The sequence below is a fragment of the Rattus norvegicus genome, chromosome 4 (genome assembly GCF_036323735.1).
Source record: "Rattus norvegicus strain BN/NHsdMcwi chromosome 4, GRCr8, whole genome shotgun sequence".
Lineage (NCBI taxonomy): Eukaryota > Metazoa > Chordata > Mammalia > Rodentia > Muridae > Rattus > Rattus norvegicus.
In genome coordinates this window covers 5,341,164-5,361,034 of record NC_086022.1, presented here as the reverse complement: position 1 = coordinate 5,361,034, position 19,871 = coordinate 5,341,164, and positions in this window count along the sequence as shown.

Genomic DNA, 19,871 nt, shown 5'->3' with positions numbered 1-19,871 from the left:
AGTCCATTTGGCTCATGACTTCTCTTAGTCTGTCGACATCACTGTTTAATTTCTGTTTCCATGATCTGTCCATTGATGAGAGTGGGGTGTTGAAATCTCCCACTATTATTGTGTGAGGTGCAATGTGTGTTTTGAGCTTTAGTAAGGTTTCTTTTACATATGTAGGTGCCCTTGTATTTGGGGCATAGGTATTTAGGATTGAGACTTCATCTTGGTGGATTTTTCCTTTGATGAATATGAAGTGTCCTTCCTTATCTTTTTTGATGACTTTTAGTTGGAAATTGATTTTATTTGATATTAGAATGGCTACTCCAGCTTGCTTCTTCTGACCATTTGCTTGGAAAGTTGTTTTCCAGCCTTTCACTCTGAGGTAGTGTCTGTCTTTGTCTCTGAGGTGTGTTTCCTGTAGGCAGCAGAATGCAGGGTCCTCGTTGTGTATCCAGTTTGTTAATCTATGTCTTTTTATCGGGGAGTTGAGGCCATTGATATTGAGAGATATTAAGGAATAGTTATTATTGCTTCCCGTTATATTCATATTTGGATGTGAGGTTATGTTTGTGTGCTTTCATTCTCTTTGTTTTGTTGCCAAGACGATTAGTTTCTTGCTTCTCCTAGGGTATAGCTTGCCTCCTTATGTTGGGCTTTACCATTTATTATCCTTTGTAGTGCTGGATTTGTAGAAAGATATTGTGTAAATTTGGTTTTGTCATGGAATATCTTGGTTTCTCCATCAATGTTAATTGAGAGTTTTGCTGGATACAGTAACCTGGGCTGGCATTTGTGTTCTCTTAGGGTCTGTATGACATCAGTCCAGGATCTTCTGGCCTTCATAGTTTCTGGCGAGAAGTCTGGTGTGATTCTGATAGGTCTGCCTTTATATGTTACTTGACCTTTTTCCCTTACTGCTTTTAATATTCTTTCTTTATTTTGTGCGTTTGGTGTTTTGACAATTATGTGACGGGAGGTGTTTCTTTTCTGGTCCAATCTATTTGGAGTTCTGTAGGCTTCTTGTATGCCTAAGGGTATCTCTTTTTTTAGGTTAGGGAAGTTTTCTTCTATGATTTTGTTGAAGATATTTACTGGTCCTTTGAGCTGGGAGTCTTCACTCTCTTCTATACCTATTATCCTTAGGTTTGATCTTCTCATTGAGTCCTGGATTTCCTGTATGTTTTGGACCAGTAGCTTTTTCCGCTTTACATTATCTTTGACAGTTGAGTCAATGATTTCTATGGAATCTTCTGCTCCTGAGATTCTCTCTTCCATCTCTTGTATTCTGTTGGTGAAGCTTGTATCTACAGCTCCTTGTCTCTTCTTTTGGTTTTCTATATCCAGGGTTGTTTCCATGTGTTCTTTCTTGATTGCTTCTATTTCCATTTTTAATTCCTTCAACTGTTTGATTGTGTTTTCCTGGAATTCTTTCAGGGATTTTTGTGTCTCCTCTCTATGGGCTTCTACTTGTTTATTTATGTTTTCCTGGAATTCTTTCAGGGATTTTTGTGTCTCCTCTCTATGGGCTTCTACTTGTTTATTTATGTTTTCCTGGAATTCTTTCAGGCATTTTTGCGATTCCTCTCTGTAGGCTTCTACTTGTTCTCTAAGGGAGTTCTTCACGTCTTTCTTGAAGTCCTCCAGCATCATGATCAAAAATGATTTTGAAACTAGATCTTGCTTTTCTGGTGTGTTTGGATATTCCATGTTTGTTTTGATGGGAGAATTGGGCTCCGATGGTGCCATGTAGTCTTGGTTTCTGTTGCTTGGGTTCCTGCGCTTGCCTCTTGCCATCAGATTATCTCTAGTGTTACTTTGTTCTGCTATTTCTGACAGTGGCTAGACTGTCCTATAAGCCTGTGTGTCAGGAGTGCTGTAGACCTGTTTTCCTCTCTTTCAGTCAGTTATGGGGACAGAGTGTTCTGCTTTCGGGAGTGTAGTTTTTCCTCTCTACAGGTCTTCAGCTGTTCCTGTGGGCCTGTGTCTTGAGTTCACCAGGCAGGTCACTTGCAGCAGAAAAGTTGGTCTTACCTTGGTCCTGAGGCTCAAGTTCGATCGAGGGGTGCTGCCCTCGGGCTCTCTGTGGCGGCAGCAACCAGGAAGATCTGCGCCGCCCTTTCCGGGAGCTTCAGTGCACCAGGGTTCCAGATGGCCTTTGGTGTTTTCCTCTGGCGTCTGAGATGTATGTGCAGAGAGCAGTCTCTTCTGGTTTCCCAGGCTTGTCTGCCTCTCTGAAGGTTTAGCTCTCCCTCCCACGGGATTTGGGTGCAGAGAACTGTTTATCTGGTCTGTTTCCTTCAGGTTCGGGCGGTGTCTCAGGCAGGGGTCCTGCCGCTCCTGGGCCCTCCCCCACGGGAGCCCAGAGGCCTTATACAGTTTCCTCTTGGGCCAGGGATGTGGGCAGGGGTGAGCAGTGTTGGTGGTCTCTTCCGCTCTGCAGCCTCACGAGTGCCCACCTGACCAGGCGGTGAGGTCTTTCTCTCTCATGGGGTCTGGGAGCAGAGAGCTGCTGCGGGCCGGGATCCGAGGGTGTGGGATTTCCGGTAAAAACCTACACGTACTTTTAAGAGCAAATGACTTGAACATTCTGCTAATGTGTATGTGGCAGTCATTAAATGTAACAACATGTAGTCATATGCATGAGAATGTCCTCACAGACTCTGATATTTAGACACCTAGCTGTTGGTGCTGTTTGGAAGGGATTAACAGGTATGGCCTTGCTGGAAGAAGCATGTCCCAGGAGGGAAGCTTTGAGAGGTAAAGAATGTTGTATATCCAGTCTGCTCTCTCTGCTTCTGCTCACCACCATGCTTCCCATCAAGATGTCTATTAAACTATAAACAAAGTTACTTTCTCATGGGAAAAGCAACAGGAAGGTCTCTTTCTCAGGTTTGCAGCTTACTTGGCAGAGCACCAGGATTCTCTGCTTGAGAAAGTCGGCTTCCTTGGTCTCAGTTTGCTTAGAATGACAAAACACCATAGGTTGCCTGCAAGCTGGCAAGCTGGGAACAGTGTCCTCTTGCCATTTCTCTACAAATAATAAAATATATCTTCAAACTTAAAGCCAGGTATGGTGTATTACACCTTTAATTTCAGTGTCTGGGAGGTACAATGAGGAGAATCAGAAGTTCAAGGCCAGCCCCATCTATATAATGAACTCAGGACCAGCCTCAACTACAGAACCCTAGTCTCAGTTCTTAAAAAAATGAACAAATAAAAGAAAAATAAGTGAGAAATAAAAATAATAACAATTCATTTGATTATTCATTTAAGAGCACGGTATGCTCACCAAAGTTTCTGCTGTGAAAAGCCAGTGAGAAAATTCTTATAGATGGTGTAACAAGGAGGGTATCAAGTCTGACACTGAGAAAGATGCTAAGGCTATGGATATGCATCAGGGGTGCAGCACTCGCCTGTCATTGAAGAGGCTGTCGGTTTAGTGTCAATAATTAAGGAAAAACGCAAAACCAAGCAAGCCCCACAAGAAACTAAAACTATGTTTTCTATAAAAATTTGTCCCAAGGCAAAGTCACTTCTCAAGTAGTGGAAATTAATGAAATAAATATCTGAAGAGAACAAAATTTACAAATACCTGCTACTTCTCCCCAATGGGATTCTTTCCTCTCTGAAAATAATCTGTCAACTCCAGAGGAGTGGCTGAAGAGCAGCCATAATTTTAACAAACACCACACGGAAGGAATGAGAACTGGAGTTAAGGACTCTTCCATAAATACTGATTTCTATATTACCAAAAAGAACTGAGGCTGGAGAGAAGTCTCAGTGGGTAAGACCCCTGACTGCTCTTCCAGAGGTCCTGAGTTCAATTCCCAGCAACCACATGGTAGCTCAGATCAGATCTGTAATGAGATCTGATGCCCTCTTCTGGTGTGTCTGAAGAGAGTGACAGTATACTCACATACATAACATAAATAAATTAATTTTAAAAAAAGAAATAAGAACAAACTAGAAGTAAACAAATCAAGTTTTTTGGAAATTAAACCCCCGACAACTTCTACTAAAAGGCCAAATACAAGGCAAGTGATACATTTCTCCACACTTGCATTGATACTCATTGCCCTAGTTAGGGTTATTATCACTGTGATGAAACACTGAAGCAAGTTGCAGAGGAAAGAGTGTATTTGCCTTACACTTCCACTTGGTAATCCATCACTGAAGGAACTTGGGACAGGAACCCAAACATGGTAGCAACCTAGAAGCAGGAACTGGTACAGTGGTCAACCAGTGGTGCTGCTTACTGGCTTCCTCAGCTTGCTTTCTTATACAGCCCAGGACCACCAGGCCAGGGGTGGCCACACCCACAACAGCCTGGGCCCTCCTGTATAAATCACTGAAATAACACCCTATAAGCTTGATTACAACCTGATGTTATGGGGAAGCATTTTCTCAATCGAGGTTTCCTCCTTTATGATGACTATAGCCTAGATTGAGCTGACATAAACATGGAGAGCATATTCATATGTACACGTTCATATTTCACTGAAACCAACAAGAATCTTGTTTCACATACTCAAATATTATCATGAAAATATATTAAATTGCCATTAACTGTACATGTGATTGGGTAGCAAAGAGTGTTTCAGTCCAGCCAGGACTACATAATGTTGCGGTAGAAATCTCATTTCGTGTCCAGACAAACCACAACGGGACAACAAGGTTCCACATGGAAATGTTTAATGAGAGAAGAGTAGAAGAGGAGAGGAGTAAAGACCGGCCATGAGCATGTGGAGGGAAGGGGGGAGGAGAATGGGGAGAGAAGGGACAAAGGGGAAGAGGGGAAGCAGGGCAAGAACAAGAAGCAAGAAAGGAAGAGAGTAAGAGAATGAGGAGGGGACAAGCGGCTCCTTTTATAGTGCCAGGCATACCTGGCTGTTACCAAGTAACTGTGGGGGTGGAGCTTAGACAGAAAACTAACACATAGTAAAACCTGTTTCCAAGAAAAAAAAAAAACAAAAACAGAAAACAAACAAGCAAAATGAACAAAAAGGATTTTTCCAGGACTGAAGAAATGCTTCAGTAGAGAAGAGAACATAATACTCTTGCAGAGGATCAGAGTTTGGCCAAAGCAAACACATCTAGCAGCTCACAACCACCTGACTCAGCTCCAAGAGCTCAGACACACTCTCTGGATGCCAGAACCTTCATTCACATGTGTGCATACCCACCATCACCACCAAGCAGCTACTACATACACATGCATATTATTAAAATAAAATAAAACATTTTTAATAGAAAAAAATTCTGAAAATTCAGACTCAAACTCTGAACATATAGATCACAAATTCTCTCCTAAAAGTAGTATAGGAAAAAACACCAGCATTTGGACCTCATTGATAGCAACAAGAACCATGTAGTATGTGGAAAATTACTACAAATCATTTATCAGATTATAATCTATGAGCTGTCATGGTATAAAAGCATAAATTTCTGCTAATCCATAACGATCACCAGAAAAGAAATAGTTTATCGATGTCTCTGTGGTCTTATCTATAGAGAGGTTCCCCACTCCACAAGACTTGTCTGTTTATTTAAATAAGACTTTGTCTAAAGGGAAGAGGGCAATGGATTAGGATACAAATAACATGATGAGAAATAGTTAAAAAAAATGAGTTGTTTTCTTCCTGTTCCAAGCAACTTTTGCAATTACAATGTGTCCTCTTTACTATGCTGACTCATTAAGAAGCAATGGTTCTATATTGACAAGTCATCAATTATAAAGCTAGACTTGTAGGTAAAAACCACCTTGTTTGAGGTGATTGGATTTCCAAAGCTAATTGTATGGTGTTTGCTCATCTCAGGTGAGCATCAGTGAGAAACAGTGTCTAAAATACAAGGTACAAAATAAATCAGCCCACAACTTCTCTGTATTCTGCAGCATTAACAGAGAAACTATCAATGATGATGTAAAAAACTTAAGCTTAAAAGTAAATTAGACATGAACTCATAAATCTACAACACATTATGCCCATCATTTGGGGAATGTCCTCAAAACACTTTAGTGATTTACCACAGGATTCTATCCTGCCAGTGCAGAGCAAAAAGCATATTGGAACAGACTTAGAATCCCTTTGAAAACTATACAAAACATAAAGTTACTTAAAGGCACCATCCAACTGCTACAGAGAGACACAATGGAAAGGATTTACTAATGAAAGACCTCAGCTCAGATCTTAGTCAAAGGACTGCCACCTTAGCTATTATATAGGGTATATTCAAGAGCAGTGAGCCTCAGATCTCTTCACCTATTAACAAGAAATGTGACTGACTAGTGATCAGAAAATCCCCATGTGGGGCCATATGTGGATGTTAGGTAGAGATGTGACCGGAGTAAAGAGAACTGAACGTAAATATGTCAAGCAAGGAGGGTTCCATTGTTTAATCCTTTCTTTTGCAGTCTTTTTCTTATTTAAGTTTTAGATTTAAGTTCTGAATAGAGTCTCCTCAAGGTTTAAAAGTAAAACAGTTTTGAACAGATGAGACTGATTTAAACTATTCAGCTAAAAATAGTGTAAAATTCTTCAGTGTAGGGTTGCGTGGGTCCCATGACCACTCTGCCACAGGGCAAGGTTGCAATAGGCGGGATGTGGGAGATGACTGCACTTACCCCATCGACCAGTGGTTGTATGGGAAGTCAAGGGACACTGCTCTGGGGTGATGAAATGTAGTCTGAGGCACAGGACCACTGGAGCTGCCTGAGGGATTGGGGAGGTTCCTTGGGCCTGCAGCAAGGCAGGGGCTGTCTGATTCTTATGCTCTTAGGCATCCAGGTGCCCCTGAATGCCACAGAAGAGCTGAGAATGGAGTTGGGGTCCATGGAACTGGATCTAGTCCGGGGCTGAAGGGGAAAGAAGGGGGCCTCTAGCTGGTCCTTTGAGGAGAGGCTTTGGCTTGGTGATGGGGAGCTTGGTTTGTCTTGGTTGTGGTAGTTGCTGTGGCTGGGAGAGCAGGGAGGCCTTCTGCAGGAGATTAGATGCTGGCTCTGTAGTCTAAGGCCTTCTCTGTGGCTCACCATGGTGAATCCCAATAAAAAGAGGCAGTCCATGGTTTTACGATATTTATTGGCATGGTGGAAAGTGAATGATTAAAACTGTACCCCACTTCTTAGGGTGGACTTGCGATTAAGTACCTTTTGAAGGGTGAAATATCCAGGAAGGAAAGGTTATTGGCTAAGCCTCCGGGCCTTTGGTACCTCATTGAAATGGAGATCTGTCTTGAGTCTATGAGACCACAGCCCATGTCCTCTACCTGTGGAGGGACTTGAGGTATTACCCTACAATATAGGTATTAGCCTACAATATAGGTGGAAGGGAATAGGTGTGTGTGTGTGTGTGTGTGTGTGTGTGTGTGTGTGTGTGTGTGTGTGTGTTTGCATGTGCACGTGCATGTCTGGACATGTGTGTGTTTAATTCAGAGAACTCTTGAGCAGTGCCATGACTAACTGTGGAGCACCAAAGCAGAAAAATGGATTCAATGCTACAGTCTAGTACATTGAGGTCTCAAATGAGGTGTGCATTAATCTGGATATGGGGCTTCACAGCCCAGTCAGCCAATGCACAGTTTATTCAGTTTCAACTTCTTTTAAAGGTAAAGCAGGATAAAAATTTCCCACCATTTATAGTTCTCACCAGCTGCTGCTTCCTTACCAATAGCATATCTTGGATCGAAGTGATACAAACCTCTTTGCAAACTGAGAAACTTGTCAGCAGTCCAACTCTTCGATCTGTTAGATGTGCTGTTGTCTAATTAACCTATAAACAAAGTTACTTTCTCACAAGAGAATGATCATGAAGGCCATGTCCTCAGGTTTGCAGCTTACTTGTCAGTAAGAGCCACCAGAATCCTCTGCTTGAGGAAGTGTGCCTCCTGGGAAGTGTCACTCCTGGGAGTGACCAAACCATCCTAGCTTGCCCTCCAGCTGGCAAGGTAGGAGCAGTCGCTTCCTGTCATTTCTCTACAGTAGACTAAAATAGTGTCAAATAAAATCTGTAGAGAATGGCTAAGCAGACAGAGTGACCCGTGGTCCTGAATAGCCAGAGAAATGCTGCCCTCTGTGGATTAGCTGCCTACCTTTGGGCCAGCACAGGCAAGAGAAAAGTCTCAGTATTTGCATCGGTTGCAGTCTTTTCCAATCGCTTGGCCTGTGCCCTAATGAACTTAAGAACACTTAATAATTTTAGTATTAGTAATTTATTCCACATTTCAGATACATAATTCAGATTGTGCCAAAAGGGAAAAAAAATGAAACAAAGTACATTCTTAGTAATCTTAGATGTAAGAATCATGGAGTTTAGAGAATTATACAACCCTTGTCCTGTAACTAAACCTTCAAGAAGACCCTCTTGGAAGGGTGGGGGAGGGAATGGGGGCTTATGGACAGGAAACCAGGAAGGGGAATAACATGGAAATGTAAATAAAAAATATACCTAATAAAAAATTTAAAAAAAACAAAACAAAGAGGTTCCTCTTAAACCTTGAGTGCGATCAAACAAGACTAAGCCAGAAAGGAACATTCTGTTCACTTTTATGCTAGACTCAAGAACAATCATATACAATACACACATCGATCACAGACATTTTTTTGTCCTCTCCTGCACACATAGAAAGCCATGGGGCCAGAAACTCAGATAATAAATTTCAGTCCAAACACAAGAAGCAAATTAAAATAACAACAACAATAAAGAAACCTGGTTTGGTGGCACACAGTTATGCTGGGGAGACAGAGACTCCATATCCTCCCTAGCCAGATGGCCAAGTCGACCTGTCCTATGGATGGCACCTGAAGAGTAACACCCAAAGTTGTCCTCTGGCCTCCACACATGCAAGCTCACATATGCAGAGCCACCAGGACAAATTAGCCTGTAAAAGGTTTTTCATGAGCCAATAAGATAGCTCAATGGGTAAAGGTTCTTGTGTGGCCAAGCCTGATGCAATCAGTTCACTACCTGGGACCTACACTGAAACCTGACTCCTACCAGATGCCCCTGACCTCCTTGGTTTGAGGTTTGGTCTGTTGCTCTGCATTGTAATGCTAACTGCAGAACCCCAAGGCCTGATTGTTCCAGAGACAAGAGTCCATAAGTAGACCCAAGTGATGAGATGTGATCTTTTCACCAAATTATTTCTGATAAGAGAATAAAGATGCCAAAAGTCAACAGCTGGGCAGAAGACACAGAGACAGGGTTTAGCATTCCAGGACTTCTGGCATCAGAGAAGAACCATGAGGGGAAAAGAATGTGAAGGGAGGAGGAAGCCTCCATGGGTCACGTAGGTTGGCTAATTGGAGTTAAGAGAAGGCCAGACATAGGAAATTTAATTTTATAGTGGGATTATTGGCTGTGAAACAGACATAAAAGCAAGAGGATCCATATCTGCCCAGCTCCTTTGCTGATTAATGTAAATATAAAGCTTGTGGGTGTCTTTTATCTAGGAACTAAGTGGTCAGAGGCAGGGGAGAAACCCTGTGTGAGGATTAAACAATTTCTACAACATTCACACATACAACTGCCATACATACACACACACAAATAAACATTGTCACTTTGAAAAGGGGGTAAGGAACTTGTCATCACCCATGAGGATCCAAATTCTATCACTACAATCCATGGGGTAGGAGGACGACCTCCCCACTCATTTGTCCTCTGGTCTCCATATACACACACTAACATGTATAGAGATATGGAAGATATGTTAATGAGTTAATTAATTAATTAAAGGTCTTTCTAATTATCTGTTCTTGGCCACAGCTCACTCTGTCTTTGCTTTACACAGCTCAACTCCCCACATCTGCCTCCCCTTCTCTCATGCCTGTCATGCTTTCGTGTGTGTTTCTCCTCCCATAGTGTCCATGTTTAAATCTATATTCGCCTCCTTATAAACTACAGCTCTGGTGATTAGACAGATACTTCCCAGGTTGAAAGAACTTGCTGTGCGATCAGGAGGCCTGCAGTCCGAATCCCAGCATCCTGCAAACACCAGTCACTACAGCTGCCAGGAATCAGACACCATCTTCTTAGGTAAAAATAATGAAATACTGTCAGTAATTTGGATGAACATACACTTATGAATATACGGCAAAATGCAAAACTTTGTCCTTTTAAGATGTAGCTCACAAAAGAGTGAGGACTGGGGTCATGAGTCAAAGGGAAGTAAACATACTGGTTTCTTTTATACTATGTGAACCAAACAAGTACTATTATCTCTACAAATCTGTTCCTTTCTCATAAGCCAAATTTAAATAAGGCTTTGGAAAACTATCCACCTGGACCTGGATCATCCTGCTCTGTTGTCTCCATCTTGATTTTCCTCACCTCTCTTTCTCCTCCCTCCTTCCTAGACTTTTCCCTACCTACCCTTCCTTCTCATTCAATGATAGGGTATGCCTTATCCCGGACTCGCCTTGCTCCATAATGGCATCACCTTACACAGAGCAGTGCCACAGATTTCAGCAGAATACAGGAGATGGATGGACTGGGGAAATAGGATGCTCAATGTTCAACACAATGATGTGAAAGGTCAACATCTAGTCGAAATTCTGTTCTCAGACAGAACAAGGCCTACATTAAACTCCTGGGCTTGGCTATTTCTGTAGATTTCTAATTTCTCAAAGCCTAGCTGAGGAGCCACCCATTTAGTTGAATGCTCACCTCGTTCAATCATTAATGTTTAGGAGGGTTTTTTTTACCCTTTTACATCAATATGGGAAAGTTCACCAACAGTAATAATGGTCTTGAATATAAGATATGTTTGTCAAGTCCATTTTCCTCCTGAAGAACTATTATAAAAATTGAGGACCAGCATGAAGGCTCAGCAAAAGGCTTTGCCACAAAGCTTGATGACTTGAATTCAGTGCCTGGATCACATATGGTAGAAGGAGCTACCACCCACAAGTTGGCCTCTGACCTCCGCACCCATACATGTATATACATACATACACATAAAAATGCGATGAAAATTTAAAACGGAAAGCCTAACAAAATTAATTATAATTCAGCCAAGGTACCTTTAGTGCAATCCAAGTTGCTTTATTTTCTGCTGACTTAACAATACAGAGGGGGAATGGAAAGAAATGGCGTATTGTTTTGACTCTCCCTAAAACCTCAAGCATGCCCAAGGGAAGGCAAGCCTGTAGGATGGGCAAATCCTAGAGGGATAGTACCAAAATATCACCACGCAGTAGAGAACACATGTAGTCAGAAACTAGTTAAACAGAATGTGTAAGTCCTCAATACACAGGACACAGTTGACGGTGCTTGGGGTGCAATTCTTAGGGGCCCTGCAGTGTGTAAAATACTTGACACTTGTGCTATATAACTGTCTGGGATTCAGTGAATCTATATGCTTCAGTTCTAGCTTTGGATTACCTCAGCGGACCTTTGTGGAGTTTTTTATCGATAGAGTAGCTCTTTACCTCCTCATAACCTTATTATGCTTTAGGCTTTTATTGTTTTTTTTCCCTCCCACTATTTAAAGTTGACCAGAAGAAAAGAGTTGTGTTGAGGCTAAGTTGGTTGGTCCGGTTTTCTTCTTGGAGGTAGGCTTCTGAACATCAAATTATCTGAATGGGCCCCCTCACATCTAGATCCCAATGAGGGCTTTTCAATAGAACCCAACTGAAATTGTCTGATTGTCTATTCTCAAAGATCAGGAAAAAACAACAGTGCCATTTCAGACCTCTCATAGAGGGAGGGGCATGTGGCTGCCTCAGTATTCTGTTGCTGGTGATTTTTATAAAAACCGAATTTTTAAAGTCTGTTAATGTTTCACAATGAGGAAAGTCACATTTTGTGGTATCCTATAGTTTTACAGCTTTACATTGTGTGTTTCTTCCTTTTAGGAGAAACCCTACCCAGTACAAGCCATCACATGCACAGAATGACCAATGAATGGGTTGGTTCTCCACAGTCCTTGGTGTAGTACTTACATTCTTTTGTATATGAGCCCCAATAGGCTTATATGTTTGAATACTCAGTCATCAGGGAGTTGAATTACTTGAGAAGGATTAGGAGGTGTGGCCTTTGGGAATAGGTATGGCCTTATTGGAGGAGGCATGTTATTGGGGGAGTGGGTTTAGAAGTTTCAAAGTCCAGTGTATCATTCTGGGATATATTAGGATGTACAGCTCTCAGTTACTGCCCCAGCACCTTCTTATTTGCTTCTGGCCATGATAACGTGTACTGATTTTCTAAAACTGTACGTAAGCCCCCAATTAAATGTTTTCTTTTACAAGAGTTGCTTTAGTCATGGTATCTCCTCATAGCAATAGAATAGTGACAAACACAGAGTTTATTTGACTTACAATTTCAGGTAACAGTCCATTATTTCAGGAAAATCATAGGAATTGCAGGAATTTGAGGCAGATGGCTGAAGAATATTCACAGTCAAGAGTAAAGAGAGCATATTTGCACGGATAGTTACTTAGAAGCTTTTTTCACTTCTATATATAGTTCAGGGCCCAACCTAGGGAATGGTGCTGCCCATAGTGAGCTACGACTTCTTACTAAGATTCAAACATATGAACCTTTGGCAGCCATTCTCATTCAAGTCACCACAATCCCTTGTTCCCTAAGTTGATTCTTGCCAGGATATGTAATGACAGTAAGACAAATAAGACTAGAACAAAAATTGGTACCAAGAGTAAGATAGTCATTGGGTGCTGAGATTAAAAAAAAATTCAAGATATCTACCACCACCACCACCACAACCACCAAAACATGCCTATAGTCCTACATGATCGAAACAATTCCTAAGTAAGACTCTCTTCCCAGGTGATTCTAGATTGTGTAAAAATGACAGTTAAAAGTAGCCAACAAAATGACCAAAACAAAGAAGAAAAGCAGCCTTAGAATATAGCCCCCTTTTCCATCACTGAGAAAGTGAGAACTCACTACTGCCCAGGATAATCTGGACAATAGTACTTCAGTAGGAAGAGACATGCAGTGTGTGACATGACATTCTACTACCAGTAAATGATACCATCTCAGTGGAACCCACTCTTCATTTAGTATTTTATGTTGTGGTATAATGTGTGATGCTCATTCTTGGAAGAATTCTGAGAACTTTGCAGTCATTCTGGATGGCTTACAACCCCTGTTCCAGCTGCTGGATTAATGAAGCATAGCTATATTTATGGATGAGGTTGCTTTTCGGGCCATTCAGATTCTCATTTAGCTACTGTTAGCTGTTGGAGCACGAGCAAGCCACTTAAAATTTAAAAATCTCAATTTTCTTATCTCATACAATGTGATGAAGATTGTGAATCCATTGCAATGTCTATTGTGTAATAAATTTTTAATAAATTATGAGAACATCATCAACAAATCTAGACTGCAAGCTTTTAAAGGGCATGGTGTCATATTTTTTCAGTCTAAAGAATTCAGATATTTAAAGTCCTCTAATTTTATGAGGTATGTCCAGTTGAGCACACATAATTCTAGCTTCATGAAAATCTGGAACACAAGAACTGGCTGGCAGAATTAGAGGTTCAGCTGTTGCCCATGTTTTGAGGGAGGTCAGAGGTCAGAATGCGTGGGCTTGAAATTTGGTTTTCACTCTTGCTGAGTGGGTTCTTGGTTAAGGCAGGTAATCCCTCTACACTCCATTTCTGTATCTGAAAATGAGGCACGATTACCGGATAAACAAAACAGTGGAAAGAGTGCCCAGAGCGAGCCCTGTACATTATAGATGGCTCAGTTAAGGCTTGCTATTGCTATCATTGACTTCAGGAACATCGTTCTGGCTCAAGTACCAAGTTCTAGAGGAAGTGCTGGTGGCCAGCAGGTCACATGTAACAATAACAGGTGATTTGATTTGGGGAAAAGCACAGCATATCTAGGCAAACAGCACAAAGAAAGCCAAAGACAACTGGAAACATGGCTGCTTTCACTACCCAGTGGAGACAGCTCACACTGATGTTATATTTGGGCAGCCATGAGCTCTTTCTGCATCATCAGAAGTACACCAGCATTTATTTACAGAACACTGTGTTAGGGCAGCTGGGAAAGTCTTAAAGGAAATGAAAAGTAGAACCTCAGAGAAACAGAGTCTGGGGAGGGGAAGACTTCTGTGTGGAGGACATAGAGACTGATACAATATACTTAAGTATAATTTGTGTGTGGGTTTGCTTCTTGTTTTTCTTTGTTTTTTAACTCAAGTCTCATGTATTCCTAGTAACAATCAAGAATGTAGCAAGAATGCAAAGAATCAGGGAGTGGATTATACAGGAGAAAGTGTGGGAGTTAGGAAAGCCATTCTAGTAGTATTTTTTCCTATTCATGTCAGCAAGGGTTTACTGAACATCCCTGCGTGTCAGGTCTGTGCTGTGAAAAATAAGATAAAGAGATACTATGCATCGCTGACCACATTCCAATGACTATGCAAATCCAGCCAGGAATACATTTGTAAAGCTTTCTCTTGTCCTATGATCAGAGAAACAAGCATTCTTAAGTGACTATAAGGTAGATAAGAGAGCACAGAGATGGGAGGGTGGCAATGGGGGGAGGATGGGGAGGGGAACACCCATAACGAAGGGGAGGGGAGAGGGGGATGTTTGCCTGGAAACCGGGAAAGGGAATAACACTCGAAATGTATATAAGAAATACTCAAGTTAATAAAAAAATATTTAACTATCTTCACAATAAAGGGATTCATAAAAAAAAAAGAGAGAGAGAGAGAGAGAGAGCACAGAGACAGAGACAGACAGACTGGGTCAAAGATGTACCATGACATGAAACTACAGTTTAAACCCTGGAGCCTTTGGAAATGACAGACCTAACTAGAGAACTAGAGAGTTTAGATGAAAGGCTGAGAAACATATGCCCAAGTATTAGGCATGCAGAAAGAGCAGGTTCTTTGGAACATCTGCAGGTGGGAATGGCAAGGAGCAGCATCCGCTGAGGTATACCAGGATCCAGCTGTTTTTGCAGATGGGGTACTGGAGAGAAACAGTTCAGTATTCTGAGGATGTAAGGCTGGAAAGAACAGGATATATCAGAGGAGATACAGAACAGCATTAGCTTTCCAGGAAGGTGGGGAAGCTCCACCCAAGCATGTCAGACAGAGATATACCATAGATTTGTTTAAATTTTATGGAAAGTGCAGGGTTAAGTGTAGAGTGTATTAATAAGGCATAGGAATTCCTACATGTAAGAAAATCTTATGCCAGCAGCGGTATGTTTTCTCTCACAGTGAAGGGGTGGTGAGAGGAGGGCAGTGACTGATTCAGGTACTCTGCTCTCTGCAGTTTGGCTTTGTCATGCTTTGCTCTCCTAGAGGCCATTCTGTCATAAGAAGATGGTTGGTTGAGCACAGGACCTTGCAAGTGTGTTTAATGATACAAGAATGGGATATAAGCCAACAGTTCCTTTATCATCCATCATAAAGGCCCTTCCAGAGACCAACAGCCTCAGTAGATTTCTGCAAGTCAGGTACATACCATCTCCAATGGCCATCTTTGGCTGTAAGAAAAGCTAAGCAAGCAGTAATTCTCCTTGTATAAAAGGTCTGGGCATGGGAAACTGGGAATAAACAATGAATAAGTTAAGCTACCATTTCTTCTACCATAGGGAGCAGGTGAGATACAATGAGGACCTGCAGCAGGCTAATGGTAACAATACATGCCTTTAGAAGAAACGTGGAATTTAGAAATTCTTCTAGTTCTTGATGTGGAGTCTCAGGGGAAACTCAGCAAAAGGCTGGATGTAAGTTCAAAAGCCAAAGGCTCAGGGCTGGGTCTGAGACTCTAGCTGTGAGCAGGGGCCATTAGAAGAGTCCAGGATGGCATGTAGCAGAAAGAGAATCAGGCCTCAGTAATGACATGCTTTTAGAGCAGAGGCATAAAACAGAGACCTTAAGGAAGAATATAAGGAGATGACCAGAGAGGAGAGCCGGGCAGAGAATTTCTAGAAAGAGACTCCAGAAGGCGAGAAATACCAAAGAGGTCTAAAGGTAAAAGGCTGGAAATTGCATAGAGAATTTTGTCATATGATTTCATAGCTGGTCTCGAGCTGAGCCATCTGTTGGTGGAAATGGAACAGTCCATTTCCCTGTATTGTAAAGGAAGGCACCTGGCTAGTGTAAATTCCTTCTCAGCAGAGGCTCTAAAAATGCAGAGAAAGAAAATCAATGCAGTAGGAAGTAGAGAAAAACATTAATGGCTTGACTGGGATATAGTTAGGGACTAGGAGAAAGGCCAATAGGAAGGGAATGGTTGAAGGCACAGGAGACACTTGTAGGAATGAGAAAAGGCATTCAGGCATCGCCTTTTATCCATGACTTTGTATTTTATTGCCTTAGTTATTCATGGCCAAGTACCTGCAGCCCCCACACTTCCAGAAATAAATAATGCATAGGTTTTTTTCAGTAAGTCTTATTAAAGCATCTTGTTCCATTCTGTTTTTGTTAATGCCTTAGGGCTTACTTTTATTATGATTTTTAACTACGTGTGTCTGTGTGTCTCTGTTTTCCACATTCCCTAGAGTATGAGACAGTCCTGAGTTGCATGAAGTAGGTGCCCAGTACCAAACTCAGGGGCTCCTTGAGAGCAGCAAATTCTTTTAACTGCTGAGCAGTCTCCAGCCCCTTCAGCTGCACCTAATTAACAACTCAATGCTGTGCTAGGGGTGCATAGGAAAAGCCCTAACACACAGTTTCAGACATCCAAGGGATGTGTTCTGCAATGGAAGAGGTAGCAACTGTAATCATGACTGCCAGACCAATTTTAGTTGTCTGTCAGAATGGGGGCCACCATTCCTAGCTTTGCTGCACTTAGAATCTGAACAGTATGAAGCTTTTGAGTCTAAAGAAAAGAAGAGGAAGGCTGTTGGGAAAGAATCTGAATGCCCCCCCCATACCATCTCTGTATTTAAAATTGTAGGAAACCTACATGGTCAGTAACACAGATGACAAGTCTGCAAGACTCACAGTCATTATACACCGTACATCTCATCAAATGCTATCTTGCGCGTGGTATTTCTTAGGCCCAACATAATTCCACGTGAGCCTCAGTCTGAGAAGACGTGCTAATTTGCCCTATTCTATTTTTTCACAGGCCATGACACCAATCTTGGAATATAGTTGGATAGCAAAGTTATGCAAAGAGTGCCTGAGTACTACAAGAGCTGGGCTACACAGAGAGTGTGCTCCTCTGACTTTGCATGGCACATGCTTGTCTGACAGTCCATGGAGCATATACTTCTGGCCTATCCTTGGAGCATGCTCATCTCACTAACCATTGAGCATGCTCCTCTGACTGACCATTGAGCATGCTCATCTGACTGACCATGGAGCATGCTTGTCTGACTCACCATGGAGCATGCTCATCTGACTCACCATTGAGCATGCTCCCCCGCCTATGCCTGGAACGTGCTCTTGAGAACTTGCATCTATCTGCACACAGAGAACAGACGTGCTTTCATTTTCCTAAGCAAAATAACAGGAAGTATCATCATTCTTGAGGTCACAGTATTCATAACAGGAATGTGTGGAGAGTCACGTGAGATCTATTGGGAAGCATGGTGTCTGGTTCAGTCCCTATCTTGAGGGGGATAGAATAATCTCAGTTCTCAAATGGTGTCAGTCACCGTAAGGACCCAATCCAAGAGGACTAAACACTTCTGTAGTCCCTTATAATCTGAGCTTGAAAGGGGCCTCTGCCTCTTCAGCCAGCTGGGCAGCTCACAGAAATTCTATCCTTGCAAACGGAGCTATAGGTACCAGAGAAGCAGCTCTTCCCTCTGATTAGTGGAACAGCTATGACAGAAATTGCCTTTTCCCCAAGACACAAAGTGACACTTTAAAGGAGAAGCCTCTCTTTTGGTGCCATGGAGTCATTTAAAAATAAATGTAGAAACTCCAAAGAATGTCTGTTTAAGCACAGCTGTAATTCAGGGACAAAAGACCATTCACTTCAGCCATCTCTCTGCTGGATTCACTTCTTGATCCTCAGATTATGTAGGAATCAAATCCAGTACTGTCTTTACTTTCAAAGTCAGTTTTCCTGTTTTGCTGGTGACTACATGGTATGTTAGAGCCTTGTACTTATGCTTCAGTTTCCAAACCTAATTGTGATCGTGGGCCAATAAGGTCAAGGACCAGGTCATGAAAGCCCTCATAAGCTTACCCACCTGGGTAAGCTTGCAGGAATATTGCCAAATGAATGAGAGACTGATGAAAACTGGAGTACAGTAGCGGGTGGGTTGCTAAGCAGCCTAGTAAAGAGGATTACAAATTAGGTCCCATTAGTAGAAAAAGTGGGGTGGACAGTGAGAAAGACCACTGTTCTGGGCCAGCAAAACTGGGTCCTAGTCCCAGGCTGGCTTGCCTGGCTTCAATCACTCAACAAATACTCCTCAAATTTCTAGGCATTTGACAGGCTCAGAATAAGACAAAATTTCTTCTGCCAAAACATACTGAAGGTGTCTAATCGGATCACAAGAGAGATATGGGAAGACATTCCACCTTGGTAAGTAAACGTGGGGTATGTGCTGAGCAAGAGGCTTCTAAATCAAGTTGTTGTCCAGGAAAGCATTCTGAAGACTATTGCTTCATGCCTTGAGGGATACAAAGGGTCATTTGTAGACTGGTGGAAAAATTTACCCACCACAGGGAACGGGACTAGTGTTTGAGTTATTCTGCATCATGAAATGTAGGAGGTGGCATTTGACAGCTGGTAGCATAGCCAGAGGTGAATCTAACCTAAGTTACGTTGCAAAGTAAAAATGCCATTGAGTCAGTACAATTTGCAGTTGAAGGTAGAAGTCTAGAGACAAGACAAAACTGGGTTTAAAGATAAGCTTTGACATACACCAGTCACGTGACAGTAATCACTTAAAAAACAAACAAACAAACCAAAAAAAAAACCAAATACTCTTCAAGTTTAGTTTCCTTAGCAGAGTGTTCTCCTGATTTGGTTATCTATTGATGTCCAGCAACTCCTCTCAAATGAAATGCCTTAAGACAACACATATTTAGTACTTCTCAGGGTCATTATGAATTAAGAATGTGTTATGGCTTAAATGAGGCCCTTGCTTCAAGGGTCTATCACATGGCTGCAACCGAAGTCAACCATGGTTGTGGTGCTATCTCAAGACTCCAGAAGCTCAATTACAGGTCTCTTGGCAGAGTTTGGTTCTTGCTGGCTGGTGACCAGAGGCTCTCTGGAGTTCTTTACTATGTGTTGCCCTCCTAAGGCAGTATATAGCTTCCTCAGAACCAGTGGAGATATGGTGTTGACTGGCAAGACAGAAAGGCCATTGAAGTGAATTCTGATCACTATGGCCCCATTCTGTTGGTCAGAATTCACAAGCTAGCCTACCCTTCTCAGGTTGGCAGGGGTGGGTTGTTGGAGAGTAGGAGTGCATGGGAGGATGGGCATTTATACAAGAAAGAGAACACTAGGAAATCAAGCTGTGGGGATTCCATCTTTGATTTTGGTTTGCCTCTAATTTGTAGGCTAGACCTCCAGTCAATGTTAGAGCTATTGTTATGCTGAATGGAGGGATGCTGAGCCAGAGGAGAAATGTTGAGCCAGAGGCAGAATGTAAGGTGGGTGGAAGAGTAAATAAGGTTAAATAAATAACTAAGAGTAAATAAGAGTAAATAATTTGGACAAGTCAAATCGCCTCCTGCCTCTGAGACACCATTTTGTCCTCAGGAAAATGTAAATACTTGGTCACAGGGGGGCAAATGAGGCAAAAAAAGTGCAAGCTTCAGTTTGTTTTCTGAGGGAGAAAACAGCTCTCTCCAGCTTGCAGGGACAAACTGCTCTGGGCCTTTTCTGTTGTGTTGATTAGGAGTCTGTCAGTCTGGTATCTTCAAGGATTTTAGTATTTGGCCCCTTGGAGACAATTTTAAAGAAATATATGAAATAA